The sequence below is a fragment of the Alligator sinensis genome, unplaced genomic scaffold (assembly GCF_000455745.1).
Source record: "Alligator sinensis unplaced genomic scaffold, ASM45574v1 scaffold797_1, whole genome shotgun sequence".
In the NCBI taxonomy this organism is placed as follows: Eukaryota; Metazoa; Chordata; order Crocodylia; family Alligatoridae; genus Alligator; species Alligator sinensis.
The window spans coordinates 360,866-380,229 of NW_005842839.1; positions in this window are offsets into that span (position 1 = coordinate 360,866).

A 19,364-nucleotide genomic window follows, 5' to 3' on the forward strand; every position below is an offset into this window, starting at 1 on the left:
CTTTATAAGGGCCAGGCCCTGCCTCCTACAGGCAGCTGGCTCTCCTTAGTTGCCCCGGCAACCCACAGCTGGGCTCGTTACCCTGGCAACACTCAGCTGGGCTCGTTATGACCTGCCAGGGCTCTGTCTCTCTCCCTGGCAGTTTCTCCTCTCTAGGAGCAGAGCACCAAGGTGCTCTGCGACACTGTGATTGAAATTATTCTTGTGTCTATTCCAGTATCTTCTTTCTGGCTCTCATGATATTGTGCATCCAGTCTTGTGCTGTGAATGAAATTATTTCTGTGTCTATTCCTGTGTCTTCTCTCTTGCTCTCATGGCATTGTTCTATCCATTTTTGTACTGTGAATTAAATTATTTGCGTGTCTATTCCTGTATCATCTTTCTGGCTCTAAGGACATTGTGTATCCAGTGTTGAGCTCTGAATGAAATTATTTCCGTGTCTATTCCTGTGTCTTATCTCTGGCTCTCTTAATATGGTTCTATCCAGTGTAGTGCTGTGAATGAATCTATTTGCCTTTCTATTCCTGTATCTACTTTCTGGTTCTCACGATATTGTGTATCCAGTGTTGTGCTTCGAATGAAATTATTTGCGTGTCTATTCCTATATCTTCTTTCTGGCTCCAACAATATTGTTTTATCTGGTGTTTTGCTGTGAATGGAGTTATTTGCATATCTTTTCCTGTATCTTCTTCCTGGCTCTCACAATGTTGTGTATCCAGTGATGTGCTGTGAATGAAATTATTTGTCTGTCTATACCTGAATCTTCTTTCTGGCTCTCACGATATTGTGTATCTGATGTTGTGCTGTGAATGAAATTATTTGTGTATCTATTCCTGTGTCTTCTCTCTGGCTCTCACGATATTCTTCTGTCCAGTGTTGTGCTGTGAATGAAATTATTTTTATGTCTACTCCTTTATCTTCTTTCTGGCTCACACAATATTCTATATCCAGTGTTGTGCTGTGTATGAAACTATTTGCCTGTCTGTTCCTGTATCTTCTTTGTGGTTCTTACAATATTGTGTATCTGGTGTTATGCTGTGATTGAAATTATTATCGTTTCTATTCCTTTCTCTTCTCTCTGGCTCTCACAATATTGTTCTATCCAGTGTTGTGCTGTGAATGAAATTATTTGCGTGTTAATTGCTGTATCTTCTTTCTGGCTCTCAATGTATTGTGTATCCAATGTTGAGCTCTGAATGAAATTATTTGCGTTTCTGTTCCTGTGTCTTCTCTTTGTCTCTCATGATATTGTTCTATCCACTGTTGTGCTGCGAATGGAATTCTTTGCATGTCTATTCCTGCATCTTCTTTCCGGTTCTCACGATATTGTGTATCCAGTATTGTGCTGTGAATGAAATTATTTGCCTCTCTGTTCATGTATCTTCTTTCTGGTTCTTACAATATTGTGTATCTTGTGTTGTGCTGTGAATGTAATTATTTGTGTGTCTTTTCCTGTATCTTCTTTCTGGCTCTCATGACATCATGTCCCCAGCATTGAGCTCTGAATTAAATTATTTGTGTGTCTATTCCTGTGTGTTTTTGGCTCTAATGATATTGTTTTATCCAGTGCTGTGCTGTGAAGGAAATTATTTGCCTGTCTATTCCTGTATCTTCTTTCTGGCTGTCATAATATTTTGTATCTCGTATTGTCCTGTGAATGAAATTATTTGCATGTCTATTTCTGTCTGTTCTTTCTAGCTCTCATGATATTGTCTATCTCGTGTTGTGCTCTGAATGAATTTGTTTGACTGTCTTTACCAGTATCTTCTTTCTGGCTCTCACAATATTGTGTACCTGGTATTGTGTTGTGAATTAAATTATTTGTGTGTCTATTCCAGTATCTTCTTTTTGTGTCTCATGATATTGTGTATCCAGTGTTGTGTTGTGAATGGAATTATTTGCATGTCTACTTCTGTATCTTCTTTCTGGCTCTCACAATATTGTATATCCAGTGTTGTGCTGTGAATTAAATTATTTGCCTCTCTTTTCCTGTATCTTCTTTCTGGTTCTTACAATATTGTGTATCTGGTGTTGTTCTGTGAGTGAAATTATTTGCGTGTCTATTCCTGTGTCTTCTTTCTGGCTCTCATGATATTGTTCTATCCAGTGTTGTGCTGTGAATGAAATTGTGTGTGTGTGTATTCTTGGATCTTCTTTCTGGCTCTCATGATATTGTTCTATCCAGTGTTGTGCTGTGAATGAAATTGTGTGTGTGTGTATTCTTGGATCTTCTTTCTGGCTCTCATGATATTGTTCTATCCAGTGTTGTGCTGTGAATGAAATTGTGTGTGTGTGTATTCTTGGATCTTCTTTCTGGCTCTCATGATATTGTGTATCTCGTGTTGTGCTTTGAATGAAATTATATGTCTGTCTATACCTGAATCTTCTTTCTGGCTCTCACGATATTGTGTATCTGGTTTTGTGCTGTGCATGAAATTATTTGTGTGTCTATTCCAGTATCTTCTTTCTGGCTCTCATGATACTGTGTATCCAGTGTTGTGCTTTGAATGAAATTATGTCCGTGTCTACTCCTTTATCTTCTTTGTGGCGCTTACAATATTATGTATCTAGTGTTGTGCTGTAAATGAAATTATTTGGCTGTATATTCCTGTGTCCTTCCTGATTCTTACAATATTGTGAATCTGGTGTTGTGCTGTGAATGAAATTATTTGCGTGTCCATTCCTATATCTTTTTTCTGGTTCTCACTGTATTGTGTATCTGTAGCAGAAAGCCGCCTTTTCCTCTTTCCTGGAGTTGCTCTCCCCTCTTTGGATATATTTCTCCTCTTCTACCTTTTCTTCCTTCCTCATTCTTTCACTATAAGATAAGGAATTGTGTTTTAAAGTTTGTATGTGTCCATTTTGTATCTCCACTTGTATTTTGGTATTTTTATACATTTGTGTGTAATGGCATTACTCTTGTAGCTGATATTTTATACTCCTCACCTTTTAACTAAATGTGTTTAGTTTCAGAAGTAAGCTATACATTGTAACAATGTTAATAAGGGTAGGAACCAAACTGCTGCTTCCCTGTATTAGGCTGGCCCCTGAAAGACTGAGTGAATCAGTGATTGAATGCATAACACAGTAGCAGGTGGAAATTAACACCTAGGGAAACCACAGAGCAACCAATGGAAGAAATCAATAGGAGACAATGTAGCAACTGGGAATTCACTGTTCAAAGGCTAGAATCCCTGGTCTGAGTTAATCAACGCCAGGGACCAACTTTTGGGCTGAATATCTCCAGATGGAACGCTCCCAGAGCCCTATTCAAAATACATCAACATACTCCCAAACCTGCACATACATGCGGATGACCCCTAGGACTGACAGATGCCATCCAGTAGCCACCGAGGGGGAAGTCCCACGAGGTTCAACCCCTGGATTGGGCAAACCTGAAAACTGGGGAGTCACCAAAGTCTGCCAAGGACAGATAAAAAGCAGTGAAAAGTGACCCTCAGCAACACCCTCTTCATCTCCAACTTGACCAGCAGCCAACCTGTCCAGCCAGAAGGACCAGCTGGCAACCCCCTTCTGCAGGATAACACCATGCTGTAAGAAGCCTCGACTGGCCATCGATGGCAGACTCCAGCACCTCTGGGATAGGTATACTCGACTCTTGTAACTCGCTACTGTGTGTGTGCATGTGTGTGTGTGGGGGGGGGGGACCAAGCCCCAAAGTTTTGGATTATAATTTTAAGGATCCCGAGTTGGACATTTGTAGCCAACATATCCAGTGTTGTGCTGTCAATGAATTTATTTTCCTGTCTATTCCTGTGTCTTTCCAGGCTCTCAAAATATTGTGTATCTGGTGTTATGCTGTGAATGAAATTATTTGTGTGTCTATTCCTGTGTCATCTTTCTTGGACTCATGATATTGTTCTATCCAGTATTGTGCTGTGAACGAAATTATTTGTGTGTCTATTCCTGTATCTTCTTTCTGGTGTTGTGCTGTCAATGAATTTATTTTCCTGTCTATTCCTGTGTCTTTCCAGGCTCTCAAAATATTGTGTATCTGGTGTTATGCTGTGAATGAAATTATTTGTGTGTCTATTCCTGTATCTTCTTTCTGGTTATCATTATATTTTCTATCTGGTATTGTGCTGTGAATGAAATTATTTGCGTGTCTATTCCTGTACTTCTTTCTGGTTCTCACGATATTGTGTATCCAGTGTTGTGCTGTGAATGAAACTCTTTGGCATTGTATTCATGTGTCTTCTTTCTGGTTTTTATAATATTGTGTATCTTGTGTTGTGCTGTGAATGAAATTATTTCTCTGTCTATTCCTGTGTCTCCTCTTTGGCTCTCATGATACTGTTCTATGCACTGTATTGCTGTGAACCAAATTATTTGCATGTCTATTCCTGTATCTTCTTTCTGGTTCTCATGACATTGTGTATCCAATGTTGCACTGTGAATGGAATTATTTGCATATCTATTCCTGCACCTTCTTCCTGGTTGTCACAATATTGTGTATCCAGTGTTGTGCAGTGAATGAAATTATTTGTGCATCTATTCCTGTGTCTTCTCTCTGGCTCTCACAATATTGTTCTATCCACTGTTGTGCTGTGAATGAAATTATTTGCCTGTCTATTCCTGTATCTTCTTTCTGGCTCTCACGATATTGCTCATCCAGTGATGTGCTCTGAATGAAATTCTTTGTGTGTCTATTCCTGTGTCTTCTCTCTGGCTCTCATGACATTGTTCTATCCAGTGCTGTGCTGTGAATGAAATTATTTGCGTCTCTATTCCTGTCTCTTCTTTCTGGCTCTCATGATATTGTGTATCCAGTGTTGTGCTGTGAAGGAAATTATTTGCCTCTCTATTCCTGTCTCTTCTTTGTGGCTCTCACAATATTGTGTATTCAGTGTTGTGCTGTGAATGGAATTATTTGCATATCTATTCCTGTATCCTCTTTCTGGCTCTCATGATATTGTGTATCCAGTGTTGTGCTGTGAATGAAATTATTTGCCTCTCTATTCATGAATCTTCTTTCTGGTTCTTACAATATTGTGTGTCTGGTGCTGTGCTGTGAATGAAATTATTTGTGTGTCTATTCCTGTGTCTTCTCTCTGGCTCTTACGATATTGTTCTATGCACTGTTGAGCTGTGAATGAAATTATTTGTGTGTCTATTTCTGTATCTTCTTTCTGGCTCTCATGACGTTGTGTATCCAGTGTTGAGCTTGGAATGAAATTATTTGCATGTCTATTCCTGTGTCTTCTCTTTGGCTCTCATGATATTGTTCTATCCAGTGTTGTGCTGTGAATAAAACTCTTTGGCATTGTATTCGTGTGTCTTCTTTCTGGTTTTTACAATATTGCATATCTTGTGTTGTGCTGTGAATGAAATTATTTCTGTGTGTATTTCTGTGTCTTCTCTTTGGCGCTCATGATATTGTTCTATCTAGTGTTGTACTGTGAACCAAATAATTTGTGTGTCTATTCCTGTATCTTCTTTCTGGCTCTCATGATATTCTGTATCCAATGTTGTGCTGTGAATGAAATTATTTGCCTCTCTATTCCTATATCTTCTTTCTGGTTCTTACAATATTGTGTATCTGGTGTGCTCTGAATGAAATAATTTGTGTGTCTATTCCTGTTTCTTCTCTCTGGCTTTCACAACATTGTTCTTCCCAGTGTTGTGCTGTGAATGAAATTATTTGCCTATCTATTCCTGTATCTTCTTTCTGGTTCTCACGATATTGTGTATCCAGTCTTGTGCTGTCAATGAAATAATTTGCCAGTCTATTCCTGTATCTTCTTTCTGGCTCTCATGATATTGTTTATCCAATGATGTGCTCTGAATGAAATTATTTGTCTGTCTATTCCTGTATCTTCTTTCTGGCTCTCATGATATTGTTTTATCCAGTGTTGTGCTGTGAATGGAATTATTTGCATATCTATTCCTGCATCTTCTTTCTTGTTCTCAAGATATTGTGTATCCAGTGTTGTGATGTGAGTGAAATTATTTGTGTGAGTTCCTGTCTCTCTATATATTATCTGTGTCTTGCTGTTCTGTAAATATCTGTCTGTATTCTTCTGCTGTGATTTTTTTTCTTTATTCTGTGTCTCTGTGTATGTTCATGCATGCATTCAAGCAATCTGTGCCTCCCTGCACAATGATAGATAACACTGACTGGGAAAACACAAGTCTCTTTTTACAAAGTTTCCAAAACAAGTTTCCAAAAAAATAATTCAAAGAAATAAATTGAATTGTAACACTACTATTAATTTAATTGAATAACTAAGCTAAACTAAGCTATGTTAAGCTAAATCCTAACCACTGTTTTTAATGCAAAAAAGCAGCAGGCAGGTCTCAGTCACAGCATTCCTCTCTCACACAGCTGCTGACAGGGATCAAGCTACAAAAGGCACAGAAGGGCTGGGAACAGGGGCTTTTATACTTTTTTTAGTCCCACCCCACAGACGCTGCCATTGGTTAGGTAACCAGGGATAAATGCTTCTTCCTGGCTACCTACAGACCTCAGTCTTCCCCCCCACCCTGCTCCCCCTCCCTTCCCTTCTCCCACTCTCCATCCCTCCCCCCAGTCCCCCTCCCTCTTCCAATGCCCTCAAAATGGCCAAAGCACCTCCGGAGCATCCAAAGTGGGTCTGAAGTGCTTCGGATGCCCTCGACCCACTCTGGACACCATTGCTTGTAACCCGCTTCATCCTTTAAGTGTCACTTCGGATGCCAGATCACCCAAAGTGGGTCTGGATCTGATGCAGGATCCAAAGCCTCATGCAGCCCTAGTAGTGGCTGACAATATTTGCTACAGAAAACTCTCACATAGCAAGATGTCTTTCTGAAAGTCTGTGTTAGGCTAAAGTGATTTGAAAGTCCCTTGTCCACTTTAATAATACTCAGAAAACCAAGAAATAACATAAACTATTTTCAAGGGTAAAGTCAATAACATTACTATCATTTTGGGAGAGTCCCCTTCCCTCAATAGTTTGAAAATATGTAATAGGTCCTTAATATACCTCAAGGTAAATATCAGTAAGCAGTGGAAAAATCTACTTACTGTCCAGCAAACAAATGGATAGCACAGGTTGTCCTTAAATGTTTTTAAAATTAATGTCAACCATTAATGCCACAGTTTTTTAATTATTTTTAACTTTCCATGTAAATACACAAGTCTTGGTTTATACTTTACATAAAAGCAAATATTTGAATGGGAAGTGCATGCCAGTTACAGGGAAATCATGATATATGGGTTCTAGTCACACCTGTACCACTGAGTTCAGTACCTCCCTCTAGACATTTTAAAGAGATATGAACATTTGCAGCTCAGCTTGTGTGCCTGATCAGCCCATTGGCACAGATATATGCAAAGACTTCTCTGCTGCTAGGTACAGAAATCAATACTTGAAGATTAATTGATTTTTCCTATCTCTTAAATCCTATGAATTACACTAACAGCAAAGTACTTATTCATAAACTAATAGTGGCATAGACTTATTGCTATAGCAATCAGACATGAACAACAGTTAAAGGAGCACCTCTGTAAGAGCTGCAGTGGTAGACAAAAGATGATATTTACATTTTTAGATGAGCATGTCAGAATCAGGCTAAAACTTCCAACATAGATATAGCAGGCAGTGAGGTCTACAGTAAGTCCAGCAAGCAGTAGCTCGCATCAAGTCTGCACAGCTTTTGATGTCTTTTTGGCAGACTTAATTATCACAATGTCTTTTAAATCCCATATGGGTAATTCCTATTGATTAATTTGTTGCCTACTGCTGAGAGCAAAGCTCATCCACTACATCCTTCTGTGCTCTTAATCTTTGCCAGCATGCTACTTATGTCTATTACTGTTTTTGCATTTTTAGGTGAAAGAAAAATTAAGACAGACTTTCAAGATGAGTCCTATATATGGCACTAAGCTTATCTGAGGAGGTGAAATCCCTGTTTATTGGCAGCTGAAGAACCATGATTTAGAAGTCTTTTATTTTGCAGTTTTATTTCCAATATCCTAAATACCTGTAAATATTTTCTATACAAACAGTTTTCATAAAAAACAAAATAATAATCCACTGACTGCTAAACTTTCTTATTCTCCCCAACATCTCTACCCATTTCAAAAACATATTCCAGTAAACTGAAGTTGGCTGATACCTTCACCTGACATACCCTATACTTCTAATTCTCTGGTAAACAGCTAAGTTATATGTAATATATACTTTACTTCATAAATTAAATACATATTAAAATATAGGAACTTCATTCAAGCCTCTTTTCTTGTAAACATTTTACAAGAAAATGTACCTGGTTACTTTTTAGTGGAAAATACTTTAGGATGCAGAATTCAAATAATAAAATCCTTTAATCTTTCTGTTACTACTTTTACTTGCAATGTGAATATTGTTTATTCTTCCCATTTGGATCTTGCAGTGAAGCAATTAATATGTAATAGCAATAGCACCTTTTGGAACCATAATCTATTGCCAGGGACACCAGGCTAGCAATTATGATGCCATTGTAGACTCCAGCTAAAAAAAAAAATCTTTGTTGAAGGGCAAATACAGCTATTTAGACTCATCTGATATTAATTGCACCCACACAGTTTCTTTCATCCAGATATCACAAAGAGTCCTATAAACAATTATGCACCATGTTACTTGGGAGGCAAGAGCAGTCCCTATTACAGGGAAAACAGTACTGCAGCAAAAAGGGTTTCAATGACTTGCCCAAGGTCAGGGCTGCAGCTGGGAATAAAAGCCAGATGTCACCTTACTACATTCTTTTATTAGCATTAAGATAGCAAATGCATGGAATCTAACCAGCCAAAACAATTTGCCAGTTATACATTCTTACTTTGCATGAGTTGAGCTACACAGATGTAAGAGCTCCCTGTATTCTTCCATGGTGTCAACTCAATGCTGCATTTGACAAGGCAGAAACATCCCCCTCAAACACGTTTTGTCATTCCTCATCAGTATGGGGCAGCTGTTATTTCACTCTCTGAAATTGCCATCCCTCAGGAGGAACTGTGATTTAATTAGATTAGGTTACATTCCAAAAGGCAAGGAACTTGAAAGCAAAATAAAACAGAACACTAGAATCAGTGTCCTTATAGTTTGGTTTGATAATCAGATTTCCATTGGCTGTTTTCATTGAACTGGTTTCCTAACAAAAAAAAAAATTATGGCCTAAAGTTTAGTGTGATCCCAAGAAAATTGTGTATGTATATGTGGCAGAGCACCAATGGGGTGCTCACCACTTAAGGGCTGTTGCAGGCTGTGAGGGAGCCTGCTTTGTGAGCAGCAGGGAAAGCCTCCCCCAAGAACCATTTTAAGAGGGAAGGCAGAGAACCCTTGGTGTCTGCCACTTTAAGGTGGAGAGCAGGCAGCAGACAAGTGCAGGCCAGCCCTGATAAGATGGCCATTTTAAGATCCATTTTAAGATCCTGGCTTTCAGGGCTGGAGCAGCAGTTTGCTGCCAGCAGCTGAGGTAGTAATATCACTCAGCTGTGCTGCTGCTCATGGGACATCTTGGAGGTAAGGGAAGAAGCAATGGGGATGGCTGGAGGCTCTTGGTCCTGGGTATGACTGAAAACTGCACCCTGCCAGTGAAGGGCAGTCTGGTGAGACAGTCCCTCAGAAATGCCAGGACAATTACCTTCCCATTGAAAGGCAAGAAGGGGCTCCTTCAAACCTCAACCCCTACCATTCGGTGGGTTAACAACATCAGAGGGAAGTAGAGCCAAGCACACCCATCAGAGTGGCACCTGGGCCCAGAATGAGTAGTGGGGCCAGGGACACCCATGAGAGTGGCACCTGAGCCCGTAGGGGTGTAAGACCCTGGGGAGTAGTGGGGCCAGGCACACCAGTGGGAGTGGCACCTAAACCCGTGGGGTGAAAGACCCCAGAAAGTAGTGGGACCAGGCACACCCAACCAGAGGCACCTGAGCCCAATAGGAATAGTGGGGCCAGGCACACCCATGGGGGTGGAACCTGAACCCGTAGGAGTGGAAGACCCTGGAACCCCAGAAGAATGGGGTTAGCATGTAGAGGCCCCAGAAAAAAGGAGCAGTGAGGCCCAGGTAAGTCTTTCGATGCCTGAGGCTGCAAGTTGGCTGGGGCTGAGTGAGGTGCCATAGAGGGGGTCATGAGTGGCAGGGTGAGTCATTGGCCCCAATTAGAGAAGCAGTGGCCTGTGTTACCCAATGAGGGGCCAGGGGTGGAGTTGGCCCATTGTTTGGCTAATTGCACAGTCACCATACAGATAAGGGTTATGGGAGAAGCCCAAAAGACTGCACCAGGGCTGGCCAAAGAATGAAGGGACAAGCCTGATGCCCATGTGGTCACTCAAGGAAGCAGGGTGGGGTGAATGAGGCTTAGTAAAAGGGCAAGAGTGTGAGAGATCTGGTGAGAGTAGGCAGAGTAATAGAGGCCCCAGTGAGAGCAGGGCTGTATGTGTAAGGCCCAGAACAGGGCAGTATGACAGAGGCCTAACAATGTGCTGAGTTGGGCCCAGCCTTAAGTCAGAGCAATGCACAACTCACAGATGTCATCTGCAAGGCACATGACATGATAAGGGGAGGTTAGAGTCATGTGTATACTGCCCTTTGACATCAGGACACACAAAGGGCAGCCTCCTGCCTAATTAACATCCTAATTATTTAACAACAAGGCATGAGTAAGGTAAGGTGGATGGTTTGCCCAAAGACAGGTGGGCAGGCCAGCACTGTAACTGGGCCTTGGAGTTTGCCCCCTGTTACAGTACACTAGAGCAGTTTCTATGTCTTTTTTTTTTAGGAAAAAAATTAACTCATTTGTTAGAGAAAACATAACTTTTCTCTCACTTTCACGAGCATGAATTAAAAATTAGCGGAGTCCACAGCAGTCATAGGAATAATTTCCCACAAAATATTGATTCTTATTAAATTTACTTTTTGTGGGTGGAGGAAAAGAAGGATATTGCATAGAATACACAAAATTACTAACCATACCTTCTAGGAAATGTTCTTCCTAGCTAGCAAAAGTTTGAAGCTCTATTTTATACTATTTTAATAGTGTTAGTGATATTCTTAATTTTCTGTTGCATTGTGCCTATCTCCTAAAGAAGGTTGAGAAACAGGAAGCCATTTTGTAAGTACATCAATTTTCAAGTAATTAAAAAAGAAAGTCAAGTTTGGTTTAAAATTTAAAATTTTGATTTAAAATGTTCATGGAATATTTTCAAAAGTTTTCCAACCTCATCTTGTCTTTCCCATTCTTACCACTGAATGCAACAACATTAGTGACTTCCAAAGACAGTTTCTTTTCCTTTAAGCCACTTTTTCTGCTTGTAGCAAAAAGAGGAAAAATGGAAAGGAAAGTGAAAATGGTCTGAGGAAATAAAAGCAATGTCCAAGTGGGAACAGAAGAAAATGCCAAAACAAAAAGAAAAGATAAAAGCAAGATTTCAAAATGATCTTTTTCATGAAAAACATGTATTTTTAAAAACACAGTAATACATTAAGAAATTCTTTTTTCAAAGATGGAAAATAGTATTAAGAATGGCTTAAAAACTTAAACAGGTTACAACCTGTTTGACAGTGCAAAAATCATAGCAAGAAGTATGTATTTCCATTTTCAAGGGAGCCAAGTTAGACCGCTTCTATACAGACAAAAATAAAGGGTCATATACTGTGCATTTGACCCATGCATAGAGCTCTAGTTAACTGGGATTCTAGTAATAATAACTGAGAGAGTTTCTGGCTCACTGCTTTAGCAGGGATAAATGTACATGTTTGTAGATAGTCACATTCAGGAAAACTGGTACAGAGGTTCCAGATTGTGGAGCAGACCACAAACAGTTCTTTGCAGGTTGTAATACATCTGAGCAATCACAGGGTTGCCTTCATTTTTGTTTTAGCCTTGGATCAACAAAGAATCATGAAATACAAAGTTATCAGAGCTATCTATGAACATCTATCACTGAGGTATGCCTCCCAAGAACTCATATCAAATACTAATTTAAGTCTACTATGGAGTGTTGCTAATCTTCCATGAACTTGGTCTAAACAGGTTAGTAATCTCAATCCATATTTCCTGTGCTATCTATTACTTTGACAGCTAAGTAATTACAGATGACCTCCATACTTGATATGTAAGTCACCACTGCAAAAAACTTAATATCCACTTTCATCTACCCTTGCAAGTGCATATGTTCATTTTCCTGTATTCAACTTAGCAGAAACACATTTCTCCACTTGCAATTGCTGTTTCTTTCTCTTTTCTATATGGAAAATTATTGCAGAAATTATTAATTCACTCGTCTTCCAGAAGAAAAAAGGCGGGGGGTGGTGAGAAATGTAAGTGGACAGAAACAAATACCATTTCCCAAAATTTTCTCACTAGTAGTTACCAATAACAAATACATTTTATAAGGCAGAATTGTAATCAGTGATGAAAGCCATCATTTGGAACTTTATATTTGGGCTAACATGATTATCTTGGTTTAAGAATGCTTCTTCAGACTATGTTTTATTAGGAAAAATTATGTCAGTTTTCAGTCTCATGACTGGTTTCTGTTCTTTATATTCTGATGCTTTTCTAAAGAACTAACAAATTTTAACTTTCAGTCGACTCACTGGAACTAAGTAGCAGACAAAGTTCTTATTTTCTTAGAAAGGAAAGAAATAGTTGTCTTGCTGAGGACCATAGAATGCTGTTTTTGTATTCCACTATGTGAGCCAAACAAACAGCATGAGAAAGTGTATAGAATGAGGTTGGTAAAGGGATTTATTTTTTTATATTAAAAATGCTCAATGGAAAGATGCATTTTGCAACTTATATGTATCCAATGTACAGAATCAGACATTTCAGTCCATGTTAAGCAGACTGTATGTATGTAGTGGTTGTCAATGTCTAGTTTAAGTCTGTTTAGCTGATTACTATGAACTTAATATTTGTTTTTTTATCAATGTGCAATTACAATTCTTTATGCTGAAGTTACCTTTTCCTTTGGGGACTGATTATATGCTTCTTGGGGAATTGAGTGCCAACCTATTCTTCAACTCTCTTAATTTACTACCACATAAACCTGTCCCACCCTGACCTTGTTAGTGCCAATAAGAGAAATTGGTAGGACTCATTTCCTAGTTCCACAGCAATGATCATCTTTATTACAAACTCTTAGTTGTTGTCCTTTTCAACTGGATACAGACTGGAAACAGTAATATTAAGGCTAAATACATCACATGGCAATATGGAAAGAAGTTGGTCTCCTATATGAATATGGACTTTGTTTTCACATCTTCCTTCCCATCCAAATATCCATTACCCATTTTTACACAAGGTATCTAACTTACAAAAAAAATTTAGCTCTGGAAGACATTTTTCCAGCTGGGTGTCACTACATGCTCAGCTGTTTTCTTGGCTGGTTCTCATAATTGCTCTCATGAAATAATTGAATTTAACTATCTTCCAATTAGGCCACTGCATACTTCCTTCTCACTTGTCATCTGAGATCTGCCACATACATCTCATATATTCAGTGCAGTAAACATTTTAGGGTCTAAAGTATTAATTTTTTTCTCCAATGAAATATAAGGAAAGGACCTAAAAATAATTATACTTAATGGTAACATGTCTTACAACTATCCCTTCTCTGCATTTTGATTAAGGTACTGAACTCATTATCCAGTATAAAAATTGAAGTATTCATATTGTTTTACAGTTTACAGTGAATAAAATAGACTAACACAGTTTACAGTAAAAGGTGAAGAGTTAGTTGTAGCAGAACTTTCTGACCTTGAAAGTCAATGAACTACGGTGATGTAGCATCAGCAGGCATAAACCATAACACCAATGCTATGACACTGTAGCAACAAGCTACATCACCGTAGCTCATCACAAGGGTGACACAGCATCTCAAAATAGCTGCATGCCTCAGTGACTGGATGGTACTGGCAGGTACAGAGTCAGATCTGTCTCTCAGTAATCATTCACAGATTTTTTTTATTGCTACATCCCAGGACGATGTCATCTGTTATGAGAATCTTGGTGTTTCAGATTCACAGCACTGACTTCTTAGTTTCAGGTCTATGACAAACTCCTCTACTGTTCCTCCTGCGTTTTCATCCTGAAGATATACCTCTCAAGTGATTTTTTTTTTCTAGGAGCATTGTGGTCCTCAGGCATTTTCATTCTTTCTTTAACATGTGTTTCTTGGTCCCATGCTGTGTAGAAAGCATTATATGCATACAGTGTTTCAAATAAAAGCATATAATTCTTTTGCTCTTCCTATAAATTGTCTCCTAATATGCAGATCAAACAATTGTTTGAACCTTTTCCAGGCATTTCCTTTTATGCTTGACAATCTGTGGAATGGGCACTTAGTCTCATAAAAGGTGGCAGCCATTTTATGTTACCATTCTGCATAGTTTTTGCAACATGCTGTACCTGCCACTCTTGGTACCATGTAATAGTTCTAAAGATTAGCTGTGTGTTAAAGATAATGCTTTGTTAGTTACCAGCACTTTGCATAAGCATTATTTTTTGCAATGATAAAATACATATATGCATATTGCTATGCAGAGGAGCCTGATGACCTATATAAGAGCTATCCTAACTACCCAACTCTTTCTAGAAATGCCATGCTTCCTGGATACTGCATTTTGCAAGGTGAATTTACTTTATGGTAAAAGACTGAAATGTATTAGTTTTAACTAAAGTTTTCCAGCTTAATATATGGTGTTTCTGAGAGACTTAATGGCCTGTAATAGAGAGTCCATGATTTAATCGTCCCTTCTGGCCTTCACATCTATGAAACTGAAATGATGCTTTTCTATAGCAGACTTTTCAGTGAAAATATGGAGTCAGGAAGAGATGGCATGCAGCAGGTTGAGAGCACTCTGAGAGAAAAAAAACAGGCTTCTTTCCTGCCTGAAGAGCTTCTGTACTTCTGACAAACATAATCAAGCAATAAATAATAAAAACCCAGTGAATATAGTTTTTGCTACAGGAGTTTCTGAATGTGTATGGAACCAGGCTGTTATAAAACTGCTGTGACATCAGATCAAGTTATAAGCTAAATCAGTCTATGGGACAGATTGTACACAAGGGGCTCTAAATGTAAACTTTGAAAGGAAATATCTTGAAGGTCACTGAAACCTGTATTCCAATAATTCAACTGTATATTTCCCCCTAGGCAGTTATCTTAATTCTGTATTTCCTAAATGAATAAAGATTTGGTTTTCTGAGATATAATTTTCACAGAGTACCTATAAGTAAATATATTAGTTGTCACTAAGTTCCAGCATATATTGTTGTTGCGTTATCTAACATACTGCCATTAGTTTTCATACTATCTTTGAGCAGTCAACTATATCAGCCCACATAGTTAACCCACATATTAATAGTTGTTTATTTCTTAATGGCAACTACTGTACAATGGATAGTAAATGGAGCAGGCAGCCTGTGTGATCCATTTCAGCTGACCTACACACAAAGAGTTCACACTTTATTCCACATAGGACCAGCAAATTATCCTGGATAATTACATTAAGAAGGTCTGACACCCCACATTGCTACACAGATATGTATTCTACAGGTGAAAGACTATATGGCTTTTCACATTACTTGTTCAAAATTATATTGTATAACTGAACTCACAGTGGTGTCTGTACCACCATGTCCTAGATTCCAATATTTGGATTCCAATTAAGGTATGACAACATTATAATCGAGGATCATTTATGTCATCAATCAAGTCACACTCTTTAAGAAAAAAAATGGATCAAACATTTTGGCTAGAATTTGCTAATTGTTTCAAGTTAAAAAAAGGTTTATTTTAATTTTTTTTATTTCACTTCAATTCTGCCAGTCAGGCAGATTCCATCTTGCAAGGTTTCAACCAGCCCACCCACTTTGCTTCTCAAATCTTTTTGGCAGACTCCCTCAACACCAGAACCTCTGGGTTTTCAGAGCCCACAGCTCCAAGGCAGCCTTCCTGGAGCTACAACCCTATTTCCTTTTTCATTACCACATGCCACACCTTTTCCATCCTCCCAGCGTGTCTTTCATGGAAACCCAATATCTGTACTAGAATAGAGGCATGGGGAAACTGAAGTGGCTGGTATGGGCTGCAGTCCCTTCTGTTCATATGCAGCAGGTACAGAGTGTAACGGGCCAGTAGGGGGTGCTCCTGCACTGAGCCACCCACCTCACTGCACCCGACCACCTTCCAGGCTCTGAGTTCCTCCCTGGGGGTGCCTCATGTCTCGTTAACCCCCTTTCTGGAGCACACCCGCTAGCCTGGGGGTAGAGCTGCCACCACCCAAGGATGGGCTAGATTCTGGCATGATGTTCCCTGGGAAACAGGCCTAGTAGCCCTCAAGGGTACTTAACTCACTTCAAGAACTTGGGATGATTCCCTCAGTCAGAAGGACAAGTAGTGGTCTCCCTTAGTCAGCCGAACCAAGGGAACCCCAAGGCATAATCTAAACCCACTCCTAATAAGTATCCCACTTTAGGTACAAAGGAGAACTTTATTGGTTACAAGGAGTAGGGCTGGAATAGGGTACAGAGTAGAGCAATATCAAAGAAATCCCATAGAGCAAACAGGGTGGCTGGACTAGCCTTTGATCACGCATCTGAATTACTGCAAACCATATATCTACTTAGCTATCAGGTAGCTTACTCACAAGTATCATCCAGAGAAAGATGGAGATTCCCTCTGGAGGCAGGCAGTTCTTGATCATGAGTTTTGAGAGAGAGAGCAAGTTTCAGACTCTGAGTTATCATAATGTCTACTCCTCCTCTCCTGGGCAGTCCTTAACTTATATAGCCCTTATGACCTCATTTACCTGGCCCAATGGAGGCCAGCACCTGTTGGCTGTCAGCCAGCCAATTTGAAATGTATCACTGGTTGCTGGGCAGACTGGCAGTCTCTAGCCCACCATGGTGCCCAAGCCCCTCACCCAGGTATGTGATGCCAGTCACGTAGGCAAAGGGAGCAGGTTTCCCCCCTCCCTCAGGAATGGATCCAGATCAGGTTACCTAAAGAGAGAGGGTAAGGTGTGTATGTTCTGCTGGGCCCATCCTAACCAAATTGTCACAGAGCAGAGTTTTTGCGGAGAAACAGAGGTGTCCTTCTGCCACACAGAGTCTACTCTTCAGCATGACTCACCCTCCTCTTAATGTTCAGTCAAAAGGTAGAGGTGTAACCCTGTCACAGTTGCTGCCAATTTAGCAATGTCTTTTGGCTAAGCAGCAAGCAGAGGGCAAGTGACACTGGTGAATGCACACTTTCCCGGCTCCATGCAGTCAGCATTCAGCTGTGACTCTGGGGAAATCTTTTTTTTCTTCATTCTGCCTTCCTAAAAGAAGTTGTGTGTCTTCCTTGGGAGCATGTGGTATGCAAAAATACACAGCATGTCGTTTTTGTTTCAATTTGGAACAAAACCAAATACTGAAATACTAAAATCCTCCATGAAACAGCATGGTTTTTCTCCACACAGCTGGTCATCAGTAGTATGTTCTTCTACATTAGAATACAAGAGATGATTCAAGGCAAGTCATCTTACATACAGTGACCTTCTGTGGTTTCATCTAATGCCATTCAACTGATGGCTTAACTATTCATGCTGCCCAGATAGGAACTCTATTTTTAAGATTCCTTTTCACTTCCCATATTACGAGTTAATAAATTTTCTCCAGCCAAGTTGTAGCTTTATTAACTCACTAATCATTCTTCTACCTGCTGCATGCCACCCAGGATGTACTTTCAAGTAGAGACATAACTTAAGAATTTTTTCATTTTAAGGGGTCCTTTCCCTATTTCCCTCCAAAATATTCAAATGTTTTAATAGGATTCTTTTGTTCAGAAATACCACCTAGCTATTTTCAGCTACTGAGTGTCTTCAGTGCACTGTCTGAAACACTAACAAAAATCAACCTTCCTTGTATGATTTCAGTTTCTCATCCATTTTCCCAGTGATTTATTGAACCTTGCTGTTAGCTGCCATATAGCTAATGTTACAATATTGAAATATCTGACTGATGAATAATGAAACCACAAGCTGTTTTTAAGTTAAAAGTGAAAGCTGCTAGAATAGCTATTTATTAAAATGGACTAATTATCTATATGGCACCTTATAATTATAACCTGCTTTGTATCTGTTAAATACTCTTGAAAAAAAATCCAAGGTAAAAAGCCCAGGCAGTTCATTCACATGTATTCTTCAGTTAAGAGTCACTCATATTAAGCAAACAAACAAATGTAGGTAAGCTTTCTGTAGCAATTTAAAGAAAAGAATTAATGATGAACAATATAGGGAAATTGTTTCTCACTCTTTTAAAGAACAGAATTCATAGTACATAATATATCATGTCCACTAAAGGCAACTTTTACTACCCTCCTACTACTTTTACCTTTTGTACTCTATTGTGCCTTAAGCCCCTTCTTACATCAGGAAAAGTCATCTCAGAATGTGTTATGTTATGAACACAAGAAAAATAAATTGGGCTGACATTTTTAATTAAGGCAACTGAGGAATGCAGCACACATCTGAAGACAAGATAATTTCTTTAAGGTATCTCCATGACAGATATTAGGTGTTACATCATGACAATATCACTTCCCATTTCTTCATTTGATAGTAACTCAACATTTCCACTACCCCTTTGCATCAACATTTTAACATGTTATCTTTAAGGTTGATAGCTCAACAGGTGAACCATATATTTGTTCTTTTTTTCTATTCCAATAGCAACCTACACCCCAAACAGAATCAGAGGCCCAGGTACTACAAACATGGAAAATTAGAGACTATACCTAGACTGCCTATAGTTTAAACAAAAAGAAGTCCTCACCTTCACTTCTCATTCATCTAGGAGAGCAATTGATTAGGACCTGCCTTTTTCTTCTAGTCATCCTGCCTGTTTTAGCACCTATGATAGGGGCTAACTGTTCTTCCATTATAGTCATAAACTTGGTTATCACTATGTTGAATGTATTTATTTTTTCTTGTTTTCCTTTTTCACTAGCTTTAAAAAAGAAAAATGATTTACAGTTTATAAGTCATTTAACACTAGCTGAATTGTGTGTTTTATGCTAAACAGTGCTGAGGGCAATATTTACAAGAAACTTCTAACCATTATAAATCACTTTTTTTCCAACAATGCATAAAAATTAGCAAATATTTTATAAATTTGAAAATATTTCAATCATACAGATTTAAATAGAACTTCCCAAAGCCAGTGTTTTTGCTTAAATAAAAATAGTAAGAAATTATATTTCAACTGATTTTTTTGGTATATTCAGTTCAATACTGAGGCTTTATTGAGTAGCTGTGAGAGCAGATGGACACTTTGGGGAACTAAGAAATAATTTATCAGACTTTTATTAATGCAGAATTCTGCACACAT